The sequence below is a fragment of the Bison bison genome, unplaced genomic scaffold (genome assembly GCF_000754665.1).
Source record: "Bison bison bison isolate TAMUID 2011002044 unplaced genomic scaffold, Bison_UMD1.0 scf7180017864304, whole genome shotgun sequence".
Classification (NCBI taxonomy): domain Eukaryota; kingdom Metazoa; phylum Chordata; class Mammalia; order Artiodactyla; family Bovidae; genus Bison; species Bison bison.
In genome coordinates this window covers 4,740,240-4,755,712 of record NW_011494876.1, presented here as the reverse complement: position 1 = coordinate 4,755,712, position 15,473 = coordinate 4,740,240, and the positions used below count along the sequence as shown (strand labels likewise).

Sequence of the window (15,473 nt, the reverse complement as noted above, 5' to 3'; positions counted from 1 at the left end):
GTGTGTTAAATTAGAGATTGTCAGATTTTCTAGACTCAATGCCCCCAGAATCCTCATTGTACCAGTCAAGGATCACTGGGTGGGATGAATGAAAACCCACATCCACTGTCTTTGGGCAAAGGCGGGGATTTATTTGGAGGATTCAGGGGCTTTCCTCACACACAGGATTGGACAGTAGATTTGGCCAGGACTCAGGATGGAATCCTATGGATACAGGAGCCAGGAGGGCTACAATCAATGGGGTCACAAGAGTCGGACACGACTTAGCGACTAAACCACCACCACCACCACAGGTTGGAACAGAGACCATTTATGGGAAAGCCCAGCCAACTCCATTCTCTGTCTGTCTGTGGGTATCTTTTGAACTGGTGGTGTTGCTGTGTCGTGATCTCAGCCTCTATGGAGTCTGTCTCTACAGTTCTTTTTTCCTTCCTGGACCAGTGGAGCCCAGAATAATCTTGCTCTTCTTCCAACTTTTAGAGAAATACACAGTTCATAACTTTTAGACAAATACACAGAGGCGTTACTTTGCCAACAAAGGTCCATGTAGTCAAAGCTATGGTTTTTCCAGTAATCATGTGTGGATGTGAGAGCTGGACTATAAAGAAAGCTGAGACCAAAGAATTGATGCTTTTGAACTGTGGTGTTGGAGAAGACTCCTGAGAGTCCCTTCGACTGCAAGGAAATCCAACAAGCCCATCCTAGAGGAAATCAGTCCTGAATACTCATTGGAAGGATTGGTGCTGAAGCTGAAGCTCCAATACTTTGGCCACCTGATGTGAAGAACTGACTCATTTGAAAAGACCCTGATGCTGGGAAAGATTGAAGGCAGGAGGAGAAGGGGACGACAGAGGATGAGATGATGGGATGACATCACCGACTCAAGGGACATGAGTTTGAGTAAACTCCAGGAGTTGGTGATGGACAGGGAGGCCTGGCTTGCTGCAGTCCATGGGGTTGCAAAGAGTCAGATATGACTGAGCAACTGAACTGACAGTTCATTCATTTCACATCTGTTTTCTGCCAATCCCTACCCTGCTCCCCAGCTCTCCATGCTGCTCTTAGGTTTGTCTTCTGCATCACAGCTTCTGTTCACACTCTTCCACTTGTCCAGAATACTGCTCCCTCATCTTTTATATAGAAGATTTGTTTGTTTATCCATTCATGGCTGCACTGGGTCCTCGCCACTGCACACAGGCTTTCTCTCTAGTTGTGGTATGTGGGCTTCTCATTGCGGCGGCTTGTCGTATTGTGGAGCATGGGCCCTGGAGCATGTGGGCTTCAGTATTTGCAACATATGGCCTCAGGAGTTGTGGCACATGGGCTCAGTAGTTGTTACTTCTGGGCTCTAGGGCACAGGCTCAGTCGTTGTGCACGGGCTCTGTTAATCCCATGGCATGTAGGATCTTCTCGGGTCAGGGATCAAACGTGTGTTCCTCGCATTGGCAGGCAGACCCTTCATCACTGAGCCACCAGGGAAGCCCCACTTCCTTGTCTTTACTTGTCCATTCAGGCTCAGCTTAAATATCACCTCCTGAAGAGGCCCTGTATTATGTAAAGTGCCCCCGCCCGCCAAGAGTTTTACTTTACATTCAGTAATTTCAGATTCTTTCTCGTAAGGTGCATTTATATATGGGTGTACTTGGTTACTTGGCCTATGCCTTTCTCCCCTGCTGGAAAGCAAGCTCTTGAAGGCCTAGGCCATCTCTGCCTTGTTTCCTTGGGTCCCAGTGTTTGATGTGCACTGGGAGCCCCATAGATGTGGCTTTAACATGTGCTTGTCTAGCTGTCATCCATCTCTCAGAGGTGTGACACAGCCTCTTCTAGAACAACCGAAACCAAACTGTGCATCAGGCCATTGGTATCAGGGTGATAAATTCCCTGTTTGTGTAGTCAGCTGCCCTGCCACGAATACAGCACTCTGTAATGTGCATAATAGAATCATTTAGCTTTTGGGGTTGTTTTTCTGCATCATTTGATAAAGTCATAAACTTAAGTTATGAAGTCAACTCTAGAGACTAAGTCTAAGTAAAACAGATCAATGGGATCTGTCTCAGGAGCCAGAAATTTAATACACTCCACCTGACAGCCAACTAGAGTCATTGTTTTTGCTTCCCAAATGCAGGGCTAATCGTCCAGATATGACAAGGGTGGTTTGTATTTCTGCTGAGCAAGGTAAGCAGTTTCGTCTTCCTTGCTTCTGAGTCAGAGGATGAGATGGTTTGGACCTACTGCTCTTGCTGGTGAGAAATAACCGCTTGGTAGTAGGACTTGGGGGGTTTATGAGTCCCTGTGTTTCTGATTCAGGTTGCCAAGTATCCCAGCTTCTGAACTCTTACAATTAAGGGCAGCTAGTGGTGTGGTTTGCCCACTACAGACTGGGTTCAAATCCCAGCCCCTCCACTGATCAGCTTCATTATCTGCAGCAAATAATTTAGTTTATCAGCTTCCTTTCTTCATTTATAAGACAGGGATAACAATAACACTGTCTGTGCAGGGATCTAGTTACAGATTCAGATAATTGGTACCGTCAACACGAAGTTAGCAGTTGAGTGTTGTGTAAGCTTTGACATCACCACCAGCATCATTTCTCAGAGAGATCCTTAAAAGGAGGCACAGATAATACCTGGAAGGAGGCCGGGAGGTACAGGGTGATACTGAAATGGGTGTAAACATTATCTTGGGCAAGCTAAATATTTATAAATAGGAGTTCATTTATTACTCACTGCTTTGAATTTATCTTCACCTGTTGTTTCTGAATGATGCCTTTAGGGGTTGATTGTGAGGACAGACCTGTACGCCATTGTCCCTCAGCTGCAGGGATCCCTTATGGCTGAGATACATGTGGTCATCTTAAAATCCAGCAATTCCCTTGACTGTGTAGAGCAAAAGGAAACCATTTTATGTCACTTTATTACTCACGTCAGAATGGGTTCTTCTTCTTTGGGGCAAGTGTGACTGATGCTTTGTTTTATCCCCTAAATGTTAATAATCACTTTTAGGCACATCTTTTCTCAAGGGTTAGACACTCTTGGTTGAAGTTTTGTTCTGCACACTATTTTAAAGATAAACATTTAATGGGAAAAGTCAGTCTTGCTTGAAAGGTATTAAAGTTTTTCTGGGTCTCCCTCATTTAGTTTCAACAATGGGCTGGAGCTGAATGGAAGCTGGTCTGTTGAGATTGGTTGTTCTCAAAGTGTGGTCCCTGGACCAGCATCACCTGGGAACTCATTTAGGAAAAACCAAAAAAAAGCACATTTCCAGATTCTTGCCCAAGGCTTCTAAGTTTGAAATTCTGAGACTCTTTTCTGTTCTGGTAATGTCCATTGAGCTAGAGTTAGAGCAGCATTATTTGGGCCATAGCTTGTGACCTGATATTTTCCACAGTCCTCAGTCTTCTGTGTTATACACCCAGATTTACTCCCTGCATTAAATGATCTCCCTTGTACCTAGAGGTATTTTTGTCTGGGGACTGATTTGGCTTGTAGAGTTTGGTTGCCTTGTGTGCTGATTTACGTTCAACTTCAAACAGGTCTGACACCTTAAGCTTTTCAGTCCCCTGAGCTTCTCTAAGCCTGAGTACGAATTTCATGGTGAGAGGGATTTATTTCTAAGAGTCTGTTTAACGTTGTGGAAGACTGTTGACAGCTGTGTTCACTCTCAAGACAAGATCTGGATTAAATAGACTGCCTAAAGACAGTATATTAACTTTATTCTTTCAGGTAGAAGAGAATCAGTTCTTCCCAAGTACCCTGGAGAGCTGGGGTTTGGATAAGGTACAGTTGGTTGGGAAACTTCAACATTGCTCCTTAAACTGCAAGGCTTAAATGAATGCTTTTAACCTCTCTGAGCACAGCTTTGCTCATCTGTGAAATGAGTATAATACAACCAATATCAAATGGTGAGAATTCAGTAGCATGCATACAGGAAATATCTTTACTTCAGGGTTCATTTTTTATGTTCACCATCAAGCTCTTTATAGTCAAAATTGGTGAACTTACTTCTCGATTAATCAATAAGCCATATATTTCATAAATCCTACATGATTCATTTTTGTTGATGTGTTTTAAATGGTTTCTTGGTACTGGGCACTGTTCTAGAAGCTAGGATAACACAGAGAACTAACTATTGAGACAAGATCCGTGCATTTGTGAGAGCTTCCAACTTGGAGATGGAGGGAAAAGACAATAAACAAGCATAAAAATAAATGAATGTTGTGATTTTACTTATGCTCTCAAATAGCATTGTTTACACTGCTTTAGCAACAGTAGCTCATTCAAAGTATCCAGCAAAGGATAACTTGCCAGGAATCAACCATGTGGCATCTGCTTCAGAAGGAGCAGACCACAACAGTTACTGTGTGATCTTTTCAGGAATGTAAAACTAAGTTCATGAGACGGAGCAGACCGTTTCATTCTGTCATCATAAAGTGGTTTGGAGACTTTCCCAACAGTGTCGCCAAGTGGACTTCATAAACGTAAACTGTGACTTAGAGAGGGTGAGATTCATCAGTGGTGATCACTGAGGTGTAAAGTGGTGAATGAGGTGGGAAACACCCAGGGGAAGAGTCTTGTTTTGTACATTTGGAGAATGTCTTGAGTGGTCCTCCCCATAGGGTCCACTCCTGGGCAACATTGTCACGTGTATTTATTGTGGGGTTATGAGTTAATGGTCACTGCATCTGCTTAGTTGGAGATCAAAACCCCATGTCCAGCGCTGCTGAATTCCAGACATCTGAGCTGCCCTTCACTGTAGGAGAAAGTGGAGCATTTCTCCAGGCGCCTCTGCAGCCAATACTTCTCTATTCATGTGTGTCTCCTCTGTGCCTCAGCCTCTCTTCTCCACTCTTTATTGTGGTTTCTTTGTCTGTCTTTTTGTGTCATGGCTTTACACACGTGGCTCAGCCTGAGCTTGAGGCTTTCTTTGTTCTCTCTGCTCTTTTACAAAAACTTTTTGATGATTTGCTGGGTAGTTCCAACCCTCACTATTGTCATTTGTTCACCTATCCTTTCATTGCCCTAGAATTTTAGAGGAAAATGCAGTCTAGAGTGGTGTCTCACAGAATTATTTGGCCTTTAAAAGAAAAAAAAATTCAAAATGAGGTAATTGGTAGTTAGTAAGGAATCTAGACCATGCACAATATTAATTTGACACTCTTCAAAGGGACTTGTATTGATGAGTACAGAATGTATGAGTTGTTTGGATCTGGGTTCCTTCTCAAGTATCTGCAGAGAGAGAGTTTTAACGCTTGCACGGTCATTTTGGGGTCTGCTGTGTGTTCTGTATTGGATACTAATAATGTTCAGGGAAAAGACCCTGATGCTGGGAAAGATTGAAGGCAAGAGGAGAAGGGGATGACAGAGGACAAGATGGTTGGATGGCACCACAGACTCCATGGACATGAGTTTGAGCAGGCACCGGGAGATGGTGAATGGCAGGGAAGCCTGGCGTGCTGCAGTCCATGGGGTCACAAAGAGTAGGATGCGATTGAGCGACTGAAGCATAACAACAGATGCTCAGGGTACTAATAGTTAATACTTCACATGTCATATGCTCAGTGTTTGCAAGGCATCATTTTAAGAATTTTGCTTCATTATAGCACTGTGAGTTAGGTATTGTTACCATTCCCATTTTACAAATAAGAGAACTAAAGAGCAGAGACGTTAAGTCACTTGCTCACGGGTCACTTACCTATCAAGTGGCCAAGTTGAGATTTGGTCCTCTAGCTCTAGAATTCATGATCTTTACCCTTAGGTTATACATGGCTTCTTTTCTTATTGAAGTGTTAATGTTAGTTGCTCAGTCCGGTCTGACTCTTTGTGACCCCATGGACTGTAGCCCTCCAGGCTCCTCTGTCCATGGAATTCTCCAGGCAAGAATACTGAAGTGGGTGGCCATTTCTGTCTCCAGGGGATCTTCCTGACCCAGGTATTGAACCCGGGGCTCCTGCGTTGCAGGCAGATTCTTTACTCTGAGCCAACAGGAAGGTTCTTTTCTTATTGAACTTGTCATCTAGTTGAACCTATATCCCATATAGTTTTATTTCCAGGACTCAAAGCATACCTTTCTTCCATAACAAAAGCAAGCTGTTGTTCCAGCTCTGCATCGCCATAGGTTCCAAATTAACAGAGTTCAAAGGAATGAGATTTAACCATAGTTACCATGCGGCCCCAGCTGACATATGACTTCCGTGTCAGCAAGGTCTTCCATATTGAGTGACATTTACATGTGATATTTGGTTATCGGGTTTAAGTCAGGAAGCAGCTCGCATGCTTAACTACCTGCTGCTGAATTTTCCAGTGCCATGGGATGTGTCAGAGCCAGTGGAGCATTGCGAGTTAATTACCTGTATGCACAGCGGGCGGTGCTGCAGATGGGCAGCCCCCAGTGATAGAAAGATGAGAGACATTACTTGAGATACCCGACACTGGGCTGTTAATGAGTCATCTTGATGAGATGGTGCATGTCAGGAGGGCTAGGTATGCCTTGTTCTGATGCAGTGTTGAGCCTGTGAACCAGTGTTTTAAGTAGGTGTGCTGATGTGAGGTTGACTTCTGGTGGCACTGGTAGACTTGTATGATGGGTATTTATAATGCCACTTACAATGCCACATCAATTCCATATGAAGAAATGTGTTCCGAGCCATAGAGCTTCCGATTTAGTTCACCATCATCTATTTTGTTTCTGACTTTATTCAGTCAAGAAGGATTTACTAGGTGCCTGTTATATGCCAGATGCTTTTACTACCCTCTTGGGAATAATGAGGAGCAAAATGGGCAAGTGGCTCTAGAATTTTTATATAAGGTTCGGCCACTACAGCCTGGGCGGAAGTTGGAGCTGTTGGAGTTTGTCTTGCAGTACTATTGGTAGGGCAAGCACTCTGCTTTTATTTAGCTTGTGTGTTTGGTTTTTAAACAAACAAACATTTGTTGTTCGTGTGTTTCGCTGTGCTGGGTCTTAGTTGCACATAGGCATGAGGAATCTTTAGTTGTGGCATACAGACTCTCTCAGTTGTGCCATGGGGGATCTAGTTCCCTGACCAGGGATCACAGTTGGGTTCCCTATACTGGGAGCACAGTTGGGTTCCCTATACTGGACCAGCAGGGAAGTCCCAACTTGTATGTTTATTTAGGTGATCTTAGGGAGGTCCACAGGCAGAGGTCTCTTGCAGCTATTTGTGAAGGCCGCCATGACACTTACAGTTGGGTTGGTGGGAGGCTGGAATTGTTATGAACAATACAGGCTTAAATTCTTTTAGGAGAATGAATGAAATTTAAGATTAGTAGTCCCAACGGAAAGCAATGTGCTTTTTCTGCAGTTTATGACCAAATAAACTGACCTAGAAATGGGGACCAAGGATGAATTCCTTGAATAAAGTCTCTTCAGCTGTAATTTTTACATGTGACCCAGAGGCTAGGCCTGAGCTGGCCTCTAGGGTGCTAGACACCAGCTCTACCACAGTGTCCTTGGCTAACCCATATCCACATTGCTGGTGGGGAAATGGGCCTGTCATGGGGACTTCTGATTGCCTGTGATTTGATTTCTCACATTGAACTGTTAAAGCCTTTTTAATAGACTAGGCAGAATGGAGTGTTAAAAATCTCTGTGAGAAAAATTTTATTACTACTCATTTTATCAGTAAGACCTTCAATTCATCTCAGCTTCTTCAGCTCCCTAATCTTTGCTCTACTTGTCAGAAGTGGTAAGAAATATTAACCCACCATAGGAATGGTCTCAAGCCTCGTTTCAAATGTTAGTAATGCATCAACACCCTAAGCTGCATTTTAGATGTCTAAAGTCATTCCCGCATTGGGAAGAGAAGGTAGATCGTTTAAACACAAAAACGGACTAATGATAATTGATAATCATGACCTTCTGATCAGACACGCGTGCCATTCTCCTGAATTTAGTGCACGTGAGTGCTGCCAAACACTGACTAAACTTAAATTTTGCTACTAGAGACAAATGCCTTCCATGTTAATTAAGGGAGCCGTGTTTATCTCTGACTAATGTTATAGAAAAATGTTCTTCAGAGTGGAGTTCATGGATCAAAGTCAGTGGATGTTTTTAAAGATGCTTATGTAAAAGGGTGCATGTATTTTGTGAATACATAGGTATTTACATGTATATAAATGGCTTTTAGATTTTCTCTAGTGAGCATGTCAAAGAAGTATTTCAAATAGCAATAAAAATGCTATATGACTAACATGCAATATAAGATCTTGGTCTTCTTGGGGAATGTTTATGTTAATGTTTCGAGTGTGCCTTATTGGAAGTTGAATTTGAATGAGGAGAAATTGTGCCACGAAGATACCTTTTTCTTTCATGAAATACCTGTTTCTAGCATAAAGCTAAGTGGTTGATGCCATTTTGATCCTGTGAAAGTACTACATTTAGCTAATAAAATGGCATGGACCCTTAAATGTAAAGTGTGTTATTTTAGCAAAGCTTTGTGGTTGTTCGTAGAGTCATGGTGGATAGTTAATTTCACATTGTTTTCCTGCTTTTCAGTGTCACTTCTCTTGGTGAATGGCCTTCCCAGCTATGTTTCAGAGCTGTGTTTTATTCCATCAAATGATTACAGCCTCTCATTATTGGGCCAGGAAGTTTATTCTTCCTTTTAGCAATACAAATCAGGAGATGAAGTCTATTTGTGCATATAACCCTCTTCTTTTATTAAATTGGGTTTTCCTAGGTTCTTATTCCCACATAAAGACCCACTAGATTTAAATGTGAAAGTTGTGAAGGCATTAAATACATATTGTAAGAATTCTGTCCAAAATATCTGTGGTGCCTCTGGAATTGTCTGAGGGTACTTCTACTTCTAGCCTTGTATTCTCGATTAGTGGTAGCTTTCCTTTGTGAGAAGATCTGTTTGATAAAGGTTCTGAACATGATAAAACCAAGGTGCTGCCATTTCTGAGTTGCCTTTGGGCTGTTCACTGAAGCCCTCTTCCCTGTTGAATGGCAAATGAGGAAGGCCATAGTGAAGGATTATGATGTAGTAGTATTTCCTAGGATCAGTGGTGCTGTTTCAGGGGATTATACAAAGTAAATGTGTGGTAACAATTAATCCACCTTAAAGAACATGTGATAAGAGGGCAGCAGGGGATGAGATGGCTAGATAGCATCATGCACTCAATGGACATGAATTTGATGAAACTGCAGGAGATAATGGAGGACAGAAGAGCCTGGCATGCTAGCATGCAGTCCATCAAGGTGCAAAGCGTTGGACACAACGTAGCGACTGAATAAGAACAACAAAAGAATGTGTGCAGGGTAATCAGTTTCATAACATACCCTCATTTAAACCCTTAATTTCTTCTGAGACATGGTGTCTGCTCCACACATTTTATTGAAAAGTAGATGTCATGTATGATTGAGTACAAATGAGTCATAGATTCACTGGAATTTGTATTCCTACCCAATGTGACTTGTTCATGAATCAGTTTCCACATCTGTATAATGGAAATGCGACTATATTTGACACAGGATGGGATGAGGAGTAAAGTGAAATGTTGCAGGCCGATTGTCTGGTTGAGTGAATGGTTCCTGCTAACAGCAGCCACATGGTATTAATATATCTATCGTGGCAGTAGTTGTAGGCGCAAGAATGTGTTTTCTATTGAGACAGAAAGCTTTATCCCTCCACAGAGTTCCAGTATACCTGGATGCAGAGCTCAGTAAAAATGAGCCCTGAAAAAAAAAACCCCAAAAAACCCTTGAATGTGATATTTGCATCAATGAATGCATAATGGGGACAATAAATGATTATCAGTGTGTTATGAGCAAGATAATTATTCTTCTTGGGGAATTTTAATTATTTCCACAAAACAACAGTTTGGCACACAGGAGTCCAGTACTGAATTGTGTGATTCAAGTTACCTTTCTCAGCAAAAGCATCAAGGAAGATGGGAAAGGCTTCTTTCAGAGGGGCAGGACTTGGGCAGATTGGTTAGTGGAGGGTGTTCAGAAAATACAGTGAGGAGGTGAGATGAGTCTGCGCTTCACAAACTACAGCGCGTAGAATGATCGTCCCACAAATAGGCTGCAGACTCAGTGTCCTTCGTTTCCTCTGGCTTGCGTGTGCTTCAGGGACCCTGGTGAGCACATCTGGCCATTCAGGACTGAGACGTGTGGCACTGTCTACCTGCACGGCCAGCCTGGGGAGCTAAGCACCTGGCCCAGCATGCCTCGTGACTCTGATGGGGGACGAGAAATACCTGGATGATGTTTTTCCCCTTGAAACGCTGCAGTGGGGATATGGAACTCTCCCATGTGCCTTCTCTATTATATGTGTAACATCGATTTATTTACACGAGTGTGCAAATTAATATGAAATCAGAGAGGTTGCTTTTGAGATATTCCAAAGTAAGCATGGGATAATTGGGAAGCTGTTCTATCTCAAGCCACAGATAGATTCTTGTTGTTTCATTTTAGCATGGATAATCATTCATTTGTCTTTAACCATAAATTTCTTGAGCAGGTTAATGAAGCGCTGAAATGCCACTTTTTTTGGAATTGTCTGAGGTATATCTCCCAGTTGCTCATGTTTATAATGTCAATTCAGGTTACCTTGATATTGGAATAGGATATCTGGGTGACTTTTGGGATGGTATTGAGAAACTACATCTCCCATTAGGAAAAGGAAAGAATGATTTTAATTCCTTTGTAACCTCCTGCCTTCTGTCTGTGTTTTAGAGTTAGGAAAAGACCATTCTCAAGGAATTTTCCTTTCTCTCTTGTCTTAAAAAATAAAGAAATGCAGCAGACAGAGAGGAACATCTCTGTTTAAATAGGCCTGAAGAAAACACAGTTGCCTTATATTCAAATTTGGTTTTAATATTTGCTATTTTTTGGAAGCCAATTTAATAGCTTCATCTGCTGTGAATAGTTAATACTTGAAAGATACCCAGTGTGTTTTGCTTGGAAATTTTAGTTATTAATGTGTAACAAATTATCCATAAATATGCAAGGGAAAAACACCTTTGGGGTTAGAAAGAGTTGTTTGACATAACTAATAATGGTGGATCAGTTCACGCTCAGTCATATCCGACTCTTTAGGACCCCATGGACTGCAGCACACCAGGCTGCCCTGCCCATCACCAATTCCTGGAGCATACTCAAACTAATGTCCGTTACGTCAGTGATGCCATCCAAACATCTCATCTTCTGTCGCCCCCTTCTCCTGCCTTCAATCTTTCCCAGCATCAGGGTCTTTTCCAAGGAGTCAGTTCTTCCCATCAGGTGGCCAAAGTATTGGAGTTTCAGCTTCAGCATCAGTCCTTCCAATGAATATTCAGGACTAATTTCCTTTAGGATGGACTGGTCAGATCTCCTTGCAGTCCAAGGGACTCTCAAGAGTCTTCTCCAACACCACAGTTCAAAAGCATCAATTCTTTGGTGCTCAGCTTTCTTTATGGTCCAACTCTCACATCCATACATGACTACTGGAAAAACCATAGCTTTGACTAGATGGTCCTTTGTTGGCAAAGTAATGTCTCTGCTTTATAATATGCTGTCTAGATTGGTCATAGCTTTTCTTCTTTTAATTTCATGGCTGCAATCACCATCTATAGTGATTGTGGAGGCCCCCAAAATAAAGTCTCTCACTGTTTCCACTGTTTCACCATCTATTTGCCATTAAGTGATGGGACCGGATGCCATGATCTTCGTTTTCTGAATGTTGAGCTTTAAGCCAACTTTTTCACTCTCTTGTTTCACTTTCATCAAGAAGCTGTTTAGTTCTTCTTCCTTTCTGCCATAAGGGTGGTGTCATCTGCATATCTGAGGTGATTGATATTTCTCCCAGCAATCTTGATTGCAGCTTGTGTTTCTTCCAGTCCAGCGTTTCTCATGATGTACTCTGCATAGAAGTTAAATAAGCAGGGTGACAATATACAGCCTTGATGTACTCCTTTCCCTATTTGAAACCAATCTGGTTTTCCGTGTCCAGTTCTAACTGTTGCTTCTTGACCTGCTTACAGATTTTTCAGGAGGCAGGTCAGGTTGTCTGATATTCCCATCTCTTGAAGAATTTTCCATAGTTCGTTGTGATCCGCACACTCAAAGGCTTTGGCATAGTCAATAAAGCAGAAGTAGATGTTTTTCTGGAACTTTCTTGCCTTTTCAGTGATCCAATGGATGTTTGCAATTTGGTCTCTGGTTCCTCTGCTTTTTCTAAAACCAGCTTGAACACCTGGAAGTTCACGGTTCACGTACTGTTGAAGCCTGGCCTGGAGAATTTTGTGCATGACTCTGCTAGTATGTGAGATGAGTGCAATTGTGCGGTAGTTTGAACATTCTTTGGCATTGCCTTTCTTTGAGATTGGAATGAAAACTGCCCTTTTCCAGTCCTGTGACCACTGCTGGGTTTTCCAAATTTGCTGGCATATTGAGTGCAACGCTTTCACAGCATCATCTTTTAGGATTTGAAATAGCTCAACTGGAATTCCATCACTTCCATTAACTTTGTTTGTAGTGATGCTTCTTAAGGCCCACCTGATTTTGGATTCCAGAGTGATCACACCATCTTGGTTATCTGGGTCATGAAGGTCTTTCTTTGTACAGTTCTTCTGTGTTTTCTTGCCACCTCTTCTTAATATCTTCTGCTTCTGTTAGGTCCATACCATTTCTGTCCTTTATTCAGCCCATCTTTGCATGAAATGTTCCATTGGTATCTCTAATTTTCTTGAAGAGATCTCTAGTCTTTCCCATTGTATTGTTTTCCTCTTTTCCTCTTTCCTCCTTTTCCTCAAAGGAGAAAAGGTCATATCTTTCCTTTTCTCCTTCGCCTTTTGCTTCTCTTCTTTTCTGAGCTATTTGTAAGGCCTCTTCAGACAACCATTTTACCTTTTTGCATTTCCTTTTCTTGGGGATGGTTTTAATCTCTACCTTCTGTACAGTGTTCCAAACCTCCATTCATAGTTCTTCAGGCACTCTATCAGGTCTAATCCCTTGAATCTGTTTGTTACTTCTGCTGTATAATTGTAAGGGGTTTGATTTAGGTCATACCTGAATGGTCTAGTGGTTTTCCCTACTTGCTTCACTTTAAGTCTGAATTTGGCAATGAGGTGTTCATGATCTGAGCCACAGTCAGCTTCTGGTCTTGTTTTTGCTGACTGTATAGAGTTTCTCCATCTGTGGCTGCAAAGAATACAATCAATCTGATTTCGGTATTGGCTGTTTGGTGATGTCCATGTGTAGAGTCTTCTCTTGTGTTGTTGGAAGAGAGTGTTTGCTATGACCAGTGCATTCTCTTGGCAAAACTCTGTTTAGCCTTTTACTTGCTTCGTTTTGTACTCCAAGGCTAAATTTGCCTGTTACTCCAGGTATCTCTTGAGTTCGTACTTTTGCATTCCAGTCCCTTATAATGAAAAGGACATCTTTTTGGGGTGTTAGTTCTAGAAGGTCTTGTAGGTCCCTATAGAACTGGGCATAGACTCGGATTACTGTGATATTGAATGGTTTGCCTTGGAAACAAACAGATCATTCTGTCATTTTTGAGATTGCATCCAAGTACTGGATTTCAGACTCTCTTGTTTACTATGATGGCTGCTCCATTTCTTCTGAAGGATTCTTGCCCACAGTAGTAGATATAATGGTCATCTACCATTAACTCTAAATGAGTTAACTTTACCCATTCTAGTCCATTTTACTTCACTGATTCCTAAAATGTTGGTGTTCACTCTTGCCATCTCCTGTTTTGACCACCCAATTTGCCTTGATTTATGGACCTAACATTCCAGCTTCCTATGCAGTGTTGCTCTTTACAGCATCGGACTTCACGTCCATCACCAGTCCCATACACAACTGGGTGTTGCTTTTGCTTTGGCTCCGTCTCTTCATTCTTTCTGGAGTTATTTCTCCACTGATCTCCAGTAGCATATCGGGCACCTACCAACGTGCGGAGTTCATCTTTCAGTGTCCTGTCTTTTTGCGTTTTCATATTGTTCATGGGGTTCTCAAGGCAAGAATACTGAAGTGGTTTGCCATTCTCTTCTCCAGTGGACCACATTTTGTCAGAACTCTCCACCAAGACCAGTCCATCTCAGGTGGCCCTATGTGGCATGACTCATAGTTCCATTGAGTTAGACAAGGCTGTGGTCCATGTGATCACTTTGGTTAGTTTTCTGTGATTGTCATTTTCATTCTGTCTGCCCTCTGATGGATAAGGATAAGAGGCCTATAGAATCTTCCTCGTGGGAGAGACTAACTGAGGGGGAACTGGGCCATGCTCAGTAAATCTGTAATCCAGTTTTCTGTTGATGGGCGGGGCTGTGTTCCCTCCCTGTTGTTTGACCTGAGGCCCATCTATGGTGGAGTTAATGAAGATACTGGAGACCTCCTTCAAAAGGTCCCATGCATGCACTGCCCAGGACCCTGCAGCAGGCCACCATCAACCCACGCCTTCCCTGGAGACTCCTGGACACTCACGGGCAGGTCTGAGTCAGTCTCTTGTGGGTCACTGCTCCTTTCTCCTGGATCTTGGTGCGCGCAGGTTCTCTTGGTGCGCTCTAAGAGTCTGTTTCAGTTGTGGAATTGAGCAGGGGTCTCCTGCATTGCAGGCAGATTCTTTAACAGCTGAGCTACCAGGGAAGCCCAAGGTGGATTAATAGTGGTTTCTTAATTGTAATTTTTTAAGGTGGATGTTCAGTATTTATTTTAAACTCTCTGAAAATTCTAGTTTCTATATCTGGATCTTAAAGTCATGTGCATTTCTTGGCTTTGAACTTGGTAGGGCTGAAATGGCAGGTTTGGAAGAAAAACAAAGGAAAGGAATTTGATCCAAGTTAGTTCAAATATAAGAACTTCTATCTGTCACTTAGACTAAATAAGAACTTTACCTCCCACTTAGGCTAAATTTCTTGAAGTATTCAAAAACTCTAAGGTAAAAAGTCCCATATTGATTAACTGTTTATTTTCTGTCCCTTCATTAGTTCAGTAAAGTGTCAAGGTGGCTTGAATGTTAGTGAATAATAGTTTCCAGGAGCACTTGATTTCCAAAAGTGTAGGTTGCTAACTGTGGACTCCTGATCATGGAAAGTCATAGCTGGGCCTATCTGAGCAAAGGATAGTTGAGGAACCGGGTCCCATTTAGTATATATCCAACCATTCAGTGAAGAAGATGTTTTCCCCATTTGATAGAGATAATGTTAGGAATTCAGTGTTTTTACGGTAATTTCCTATATGTGTTACCCATGTTTCTGGTTAAAGAACAGGATTCAAATTCTGCTCATCTTACTTCCATCAATTTTGGTGATCTGGGTACTGTATATGAACGAAAAAGAAATCTGCATTTTGAAACAAAAGGAAATTGTAGATTGATGAGTACCAGTAGTTCATGAACAAGTTACTTCATATTCAGTGTTCCTAGAAGTTTGATTGTGTTATATAATACAAGGGAGATGTCATGTAGATAGATACCCAATTAAAACTTCTACTCCAAATCATTTGCTATAATGGAAGTGATG

At 42.1% G+C, this 15,473-nt stretch overlaps 1 protein-coding gene across 3 annotated transcripts in view; it reads left to right on the top strand.

The window, feature by feature from the left end:
- PTPRG (protein tyrosine phosphatase, receptor type, G) overlaps nucleotides 1–15,473 on the top strand; it is a 775,476-nt gene that overhangs the window by 409,985 nt on the left and 350,018 nt on the right. The gene's annotated exons all lie outside the window — the stretch shown is intronic.